The 8,145-nt window shown below is 43.6% G+C and overlaps 1 long non-coding RNA gene across 2 annotated transcripts; it reads left to right on the top strand.

Moving 5' to 3' along the window:
• The first annotated feature begins 738 nt into the window (after positions 1-738).
• LOC146362354 (uncharacterized) lies at positions 739-2,081 on the top strand. Of its 2 annotated transcripts, XR_014799310.1 has the most exons (4): positions 739-905; positions 980-1,068; positions 1,150-1,566; positions 1,702-2,081. It is a non-coding gene; the product is annotated as an uncharacterized LOC146362354 (long non-coding RNA). The 2 variants fall into 2 exon arrangements; XR_014799309.1 differs by lacking the exon at positions 1,702-2,081 and having other exon boundaries at positions 740-905; positions 1,150-1,637.
• The last annotated feature ends 6,064 nt before the right edge of the window (positions 2,082-8,145 follow it).

Raw genomic sequence — 8,145 nt, 5'->3', positions numbered from 1 at the left:
ATGCAAGAAAGCAGTCCTACATATTTGCTTAATATGCACATTGAAGGACATTTACTGGTCAAAACTCCAAGATTCCTCACAGTGTTACTGGAGCCCAGGTAATGCCATCCAGAGTAAGAATCTGGTTAGACACCATGTTTCTAAGATTTCTATCTGAATTTAGAAACAGGAAATTAGAGGTCATCTAGGCCTTTATGTCTTTAAAATTATAGTGAGTGACATATAACCAGTAAGTCTCGGGTAGTCAACCTCTTTTGCAAATGTTAGGAATAAATTTGGTTTCTACTTGATACTGTCACAGAGCTGCTGCAAAAGCTTCCTGAAGTACAGAAGCCCCCTGTCCCACCCAAGCCTCCATTCAGAGATCCCCAGGTGAGACTTGGCTTATTAAGTTCAAATGGTAGATGGTATGAAATCCAGTTTACAATCCAATAAAGGCATAAACATGCCCTATTTTCTGAAATCATGTGAATGCAATAACTGAAAAGGAAGTCACTGAGGATGTATGTCATAGCTACATCTACTAGGAGGCTGAGGGGTAGTACTGGTGGCTGCCAGTGTTTATATATTTAGCAGTACACTCTTTGAGTTTTTTAATCAAATCCAGATGAAATATTAACACTCATTCGTCTACATTTTTGTGTGCAAATGTAGCCGGATGGGCTACTCGCCCTTCTTTTTCTCTCTCTCTCGCTCTCTTTCCGCTGCACTCGCTCCTTGTATCATGTGATTGGGTTAATTAGGAACCCACCTGCATATTGATTACAGGGTGGTGTTTACCTGTATAAAGGGAAGCCGGGTTTTTTTTGTTGGATCATTCCTCCCGAGCTTCTGGTGCGATACAGCAGTAAATGCTGGCCTATTGGTTAATTTACCGATACAATCGGATTGTGTGACTGCTACAGGTAGGCCTCCTTTCGACCTCTGATTTCTCTCAAAAGTCGGTAACTAGTAGTCATAATTCTGCGGCCCGCTATAGCGCGGCTGTTTCTCTTTTCTTTACTCCAGCTGTGGTGGAGAGACGCGTGAGTTGCGTTCACCGTACAGTACAGCGCCTCCAGTCTTGGGGTAAGCCGCTTATATTATAGCTGCTAGTATTTGTAAATTAGAGACGATTAAGGTTATCTTTGCCTTTTTTTTTGTTTGTAGGGTTTGATTGCTGCCGCACCCTCTCAGGGACCAACTGCCTGATTTTAAGCAAAGAGTCGAGACGCCTGCCTAGCTGCTGTCTTGTCTTGCCCTGTTTTATCTTGTGTTCCGATCTGTTGGCCGTCCAGTTTTGTTCCTGCTGCTGGCCTCACCTTGCCCCTGGGGGCTTTGGGTCTCACGCTAAGCCCCTTTTTGGACTATCGTTTTACTCCAGCTTTCGCGGCTGGTCGGGGCGATCTTCAGCTGCATATTGGGCTGGTGTTACAAAAACTGGTACCGCCTCTCCCTTTCCCTCTCCCAGTTGTGGAGAGCTGCACGAGACTGAGTAGGGCTACGGACAATCGGAACCAGCACCAGCTGTGGGCTGGCTCGCAGAGCACGAGTATTTCCAATCTGTGCTCTGTGGTGTGTATGTGGGTGTGTTTTATTGCAGGTCTCAGTTTTCCTTTTAATTTCTTTTTTTAGTATATAGAGAGCCTTTTTATGTCCCATGCTTTTTTTTTTTTTTTTTTTAATCCTGTTTAACGTGTATATCTTGTGCTTTTATTTCAGTGAACTGAGGATCTACCAGCGGCCGTGGGACCTTAGGTGGCGGGTCGTTTTCCACACTTTTGTTGTACAGCACCAGGTGAATAGACTATAGTGGGGGTTTTTTGTGTGGTTTTCTTTTGGTCCACCGCTGCTGGTAAGTCCCAGTTGTATGTTTATTTTGTTGTAATTTGGGACACTATTTTAGACATTTAGTGCGCTGTCTTGGTTGTTTTGTTTTTATTTTTTATTTTTAATAAATAAAATGGTGTTAATACATTGAGCCGGCCTCAGTGTGCATCCCTGAACCTGTGCAAACGTTCTTTTTAATTACATTTCATTTCTAAAGTTCATATTTCCTGGGGGCTAGAATTCCCCCCAGGTGGCGTTGTCATTTTATTATTTCTTTCATAACCCTGCCGACCACTTGGTCACATACGTGTTGGTCGACAGGATGCACATTTGAGGTAGATGTTTGGTCTTGTAAATTGTTTTATTTATTTTTTTTGCAAAGATCAGTTTACCTGTTTGAAGGCTCTATTTGTTTTAATTCAATTCAATTCAATTTTATTTATATCGCGCCAAATCACAACAAAAGTCGCCTCAAGGTGCTTTTAGAGTGTGATTATAGACAAGACAGCAGTATCCAGGTAGGAGGAAGAGTAATAGGATTTTAGCACCTTGCTGATTTAATTTTACTTTTTTTTGGTCAAAATTTATTATGGAGGAAGAATTGCAGCAACTTAGAGACTTGGTAGCACAGTTAAAGGCAGATAATGAGCAATTGCGCCGGGATGGGGGCGCTGTGCTCGAGTCTGGTGGTGGTGCCGCGTCGTCCTCCTTCGCACCAGCTGGTTGCATACCAAATGTTGGTAGCCAGGCCGCCGTTACAGAGCGTTTGGTGGTGGTGCCTAGGGACCGTAAATGTCCCATGTTCAATGGCAGAACGGGCATCAATATAGCTGAATGGGTCGAAGAGGTTCAAGCATGCATGCGTGCCCGGCACCTGTCTGTTGCTGATCAAGCTTTCTTTATTTTTGACCATTTAGAGGGAGAAGCAAGGGAGGAGATCAAATTTCACCCTAATTTAGAGTGAGGGGATCCTGCTCGGGTGTTGACCATTTTAAAGGAACTGTATGGCAATGCGCAGTCCTATGTCACTCTGCAGCAGGCTTTCTTTTTGAGGAGACAGCGGGAGGGAGAGACTTTGCAGGAGTTTTCCTTAGCGCTAATGGCTCTGATGGAGCAAGTAAAACAAAGTGCACCTGATGGTATGCGTAACGCAGAGGTGTTGCTCCGAGACCAGTTTGTAGAACATGTTGTTGACAGTGCTCTCCGCAGAGAGCTTAAACAATACGTTCGCCGTATGCCTACTGCCACCTTGTTAGAGGTGCGTGGGGAAGCAATTAGATGGGAAAGAGAAGGGTTTTCAGGCGGTGTTCGCGACCGTGGCTATTCTCACCCATCGGCATATGGTTTCCAGTGTGGAGTGCACACTAGCCCTAGGTTCGCTCCTGTTGGTACACCCGAGTCCGAGTGGCGTGAGCTAAAGGAACTCCTAAAGCGCCAACAAGAGCAGTTAAATCAGCTCACTGAGACAGTGGTTTCTTTACAGAACCCCCGAAGAAGTGTTCGGCCTTCACGGGCTGGCTCGGTGATTTGTCGCCGGTGTCAGCAGCCAGGACACTTTGCTAGGGAGTGCACTGGGGAGCGGGCTTTACGCCGCACCAGAGCAGGTTCTGATTCAGGCACTCCCTATATGCAACAGCTATGCGAGTTGTATCGGGTAGCCAAGTCCCGTACAACCCCTTACCACCCAGCGGGTAATGGGCAGTGCGAACGGTTTAACCGAACCCTCCATAACCTCCTCCGGACCCTGCCATTATCTCGGAAACGCGACTGGGCTGCATGCTTACCGCATGTGCTCTTTTGCTATAATAGCACGCCGCATCAGGGCACTGGAGAGTCACCGTTTTTCTTGATGTTTGGCAGGGATCCTAGGCTGCCTATTGATTTCCTTCTAGGCCGCGTTCAGGACCCAGTGCCTGGAGAGGTGCAGGACTGGGTGGCCGAGCACCAAGCCAGGGTAATGGTGGCTTTTGAGGGAGCTCGGGCACGGTTGTCGCTGGCGGCTGACCGTCGCAAGGAGCGGCATGACCAGAGAGTCCACCCTGTTCCTTTAAAGGTCGGTCAGCTGGTGTATCTTCGAGATCACAGTGCCCGGGGCCGGCACAAGATCCAGGACCTTTGGAGCTCTGTGGTCTATCAGGTGTTGAGGGCACCCCAAGAGAACGGGGCTGTTTATACCATCGCCCCCGTGGGAGACTTGGAGAAGGTTCGACATGTCCATCGTGACATGTTGAATCACAGGTCAGCCTAGGGCCTCCTACACCTGGTCCACAGGTTCCACCCCCACCTGTGCCTGCTGACTCACACAAACTTTGGCTTTCACCAGTTCTGCGCTTTGGAATGATTTAGTATATTTCAACAGCTTCAACGTGTTCCTTAAATAATTCAATAATTACAGCAGTTCAACTCAAACCATTCAGCTTTCAGCATTCACACTGCATTTTCTTTAGGAAGTTATTCAAGCTATCGTTATAAATGTTTTCACATCCATAAAAGAATCAAACTATTATGAGCTTATGCAGTTTTTTGCTTACCTTTAATTAGGGCTGCACGATTAATAGTTAGAAAATCGCGATCTCGATTCATACTTATGTGCGATCTCATTTCCAAATGACAACGATTTAAAAAAAAAAAAAAAAAAAAAAAAGACGAGGACTATTGTACCGCATTTTGATCCGGGACGTAATCTGCATGAAAACAAGCGCTCACTCTTCCTGCTCAACAAATGACAAGGGCGGAGCCTTATACCACGTGATACAGAAGCTGGCTGCTAAAATTAGCAGGGAAAAAACAACGGAGAGCAGGTCAGGGATGACGAGAAAGTGACAGGAGAAAATCCGTCCCGGTCAACCACCCAAACATCAATAACGGGAACCTTGTACAGCGCTTCCCCATACCCGTCGAACTCCCGCAGGCACAAAGAAATTACGGAGGCCATCACTTATCACCTGACCAAAGATATGGCTCCATCAACACTGTGCAAAACGAGGGATTTAGGAAAACGATCAACAGCCTAGACAAACGCTACACAGTGCCGTCCCGCAACTATTTTTCTATTGTTGCACTACCTGCTCTACACACGCAGTGTCGAGCAACGGTGGAGACGGAATTTCAAGCAGTACAACATTTTGCGGCAACGACAAAATGTGAGACATTTGTTATTTTTATGTTTATTTATTGTTTTTATGTTCAGTCTCAACTGTTACGAAGTTGATGTGCAGTTAATAAGTGCAAGAAATATTTATACTGGAAAAGAAAATCGTGAGAGAATCGTGATCTCAATTCTAAGCACAAAAATCGTGATTCTCATTTTATGCAAAATCGTGCAGCCCTACCTTTAATGTAGGTTGTGCCAAAGAGACTTGTGAGACCTAAGAAACCGAGTCTCCAACACTTAAAAGCCTCTGAGCAGTCATCCAAACCAAAAGATCTGAAACAAAGGCACCATGAAGCTGTCCACCTACCTCCTCTGCCATCCACTAAAAATGTCCAACAGGTATGAGAAGTTAATAGGTATGATTTTAAAAAAGCTTGCCCTTTAAAATATTGTGTGACCAGTCCTTGTCTGATGTCGCAAGCATTGCACACACAGTACAGAAAGTACTCTAGTCTAGTATTTATAAGTTAAAGTTAGTTAAAGTAACTACTGTGTCATAAAAGAGGTCCCTTGACATATTCAGGCAGCTTGATAATGTAGTGGTAACACTACACACCTTTGGAGTGGGAGTCGGAAGTTCGATTTCCACCCAGTATCCATTAAGTAAGGGTCCTGGTTAGACCCCCCCCCCATGCTAAAAACCAAGCCCTGGAATGGTGTGGCTACTTCTGCAGCCTGTCAGCAGCTCAGACGCAAAACATTTCACTGCGTATCGTACTCTGTATGATTGTGTATGTGACAAATAAAGCTTGTTTGAGGAATTTGTGATCATGGTAGCATATTTTACATTAAAAAACAATATAGTGCTGTAGTACATCAGTAAACAGTATCTATAGTGTACAGTGAATAGGTAGTTCCAAAATATGTCTAAAGCAATTTTCTGTCATAATTGCCACTATAACTGGAAAATTTAACTTCTCTCTTCTTTTCTCAGCCCTTAAAGGGTGTGATGTCAACCCCTCCTCTCCCAAGGCTTCCCATCAAGAGTTACAGACTATGGAAACCTTTCTATGTCTGGCACAGAAATGTTCGTGCCAACAAGATGACTTTGGCCAGGAAGTCACTACAAAAAAATTTGTTTATTGTCATTCCAGTATGTGCATGTACAAATTGAGGTCTGTTTTTAGTGATCTCGAAATATTTTCAGAGAGAGAAAGTCTTTGAATTATACAGATTTTAATAAGAGTGTGGTTCTTTTATCATATTCTTTACATTTGTCTATGTTAATCAGAATCTAAGTCCTGCACTGATGGATATTAGGAAAATGTGCTGCCAACTTATTGAAACAGGCTTCTGTCACATGAAGAAAAAGTATGCATACACACTGCAGGAATTCCAGGACAGTAAGATCAAACAACTACGAGAGGTGCAGTTGTATAAGAACTTTTCATATATGTATGTATATGTGTATGTATATACTGATATTGTCTATTTCTTTACATTGGTTATAAGGTTATTATTACATTATTGCTTTCTTTCTTATTATCAGGCATACAGCGACCTGAAGAGGTTTCATGAACTAGTAAAGGAGAAGACAGTTTATACCTGTGGCCGCTACTTGAAGGATGCTAAAGCTCGTGTTGGTGCGTACATGATGTGGATACTATTTAAGACACACACTGGTGGCCATGAACTACTTGCCACTGTGGCTATATAAGCCACATAGGTTAACCTTGGTTTCAAGGCCTTTCTGAGCAGGTTGGAACTGGAGAGATAGTCTCTTCACTCTGAGAATCTGGTTACAATGTAACCAACTGTTCTCTTTCATCTCTCTGTCTTACATATTTCATATTTAAGAGTCCATATGAACTCCATGTGTCCATAGGCTCATATGCAGCTGTTCAGGCAGTTCAGGCATTAGGCTAGACCCCTGCTAGCCACATGGGCACTGTCTGGGCCTAAGTAATGCACACAATTACCATGGCCACCCTCTATAGGCATATTTATTCTACAACTTAAACAGGTGTCGTCCACTGGGCTAGCCATATTCTGTCTGGGAAATGTGCTGGAGTAATTTGGGTAACAATCACACGTCATATACTTAATGTTATACAGGTTCTAAAAACTATGGGTGTGATGCAGTTTTCTGTCGCTGCAACTGTGGAAATGTGACTCTGAGAGTCAGGTAGCAATTGCCAACAGCACAATGTTTTTTTGTAACTGTGTGGTGAGTTGGGTAGAATGAATGAAAGCAGCCTGACTTTTCCTGCGACTGGCCAGATTCCACGTGGGAAAAATGGCTACGACAGCAGGTTGGTGAAGCACCCAAGCTTTTCACTAGTTTGTGTAGGGGGAGACAACAGCCATCTCTGGAGAGGTCGGGCTGACCAGCTCTCTTCTTACAATTTAAGCAGACATGCTGATGTTACGTACACTACACACATTATAGGTACTTAAAGCGTATCCATGCTGCGCTGTGGGGATGTAGGTTGGAGAGATAGTCTTGACACAATAGAGAACGTTGATTTGTATATCCAGATGTAGATCACAAAGTTCAAAGCCTGTTCATGCCTGGTTTGTCACAGAACAAGAAAAGATCATCGCATCAGGGACCAACATGTCTTTTTTCTTCAACCACGTCATCCAGTGGGTGCATTTTATTTCTCTCTTTGCTTCCCAAAATGTAATATGTTTTCTGTATTGATTTGTATATTAAGCATACTGTACTTTTTTGTTTTAATAACAAAACACTCACATAAGTAAATAAGCAAAATGGCAAAAACACAGAACAGATAATCATGGCTCAAGCACATCTGTCACACTAACAATGTCTTTGTTTCTCACCTGCACAGCTTTGTTCGACTTGTTGACTATTTGGTTATCACCACCTTGCACAGCTGTGCAGTGAATGCAGTGGATGAAATACTGACTCTCCTGCAAGTGCAGGCAGGTCAAACAACCAGCAATGCCATCATTCAAAGCTGGACCCTTGACTCAGACGCTGCCACTGACTGTACTGAAAAAGAGATGGATAAAAAGGTAGGGGAATTATTCAGTACAAGTAACTGTATAAATACTGCATTTATTTCTGTAGCCATGAGAAATCGAGATGTCAAGAGAACACGTTCTTGTTTATGCCAATATATGTATCTTCATGAGACTATTAAGTCAGAAGCTCCTCAATTCCATCCTGTATTCATGTCTGAGTTGATCCTGGACACAAACAGCTTGACTTATAAACC

This window comes from Perissodus microlepis, chromosome 22, assembly GCF_051167445.1.
Source record: "Perissodus microlepis isolate ML-2025 ecotype Zambia chromosome 22, ASM5116744v1, whole genome shotgun sequence".
NCBI lineage: Eukaryota > Metazoa > Chordata > Actinopteri > Cichliformes > Cichlidae > Perissodus > Perissodus microlepis.
The sequence above is the reverse complement of the archived record's forward strand: the minus strand, read 5'-3'. Positions and strand labels throughout refer to the sequence as shown.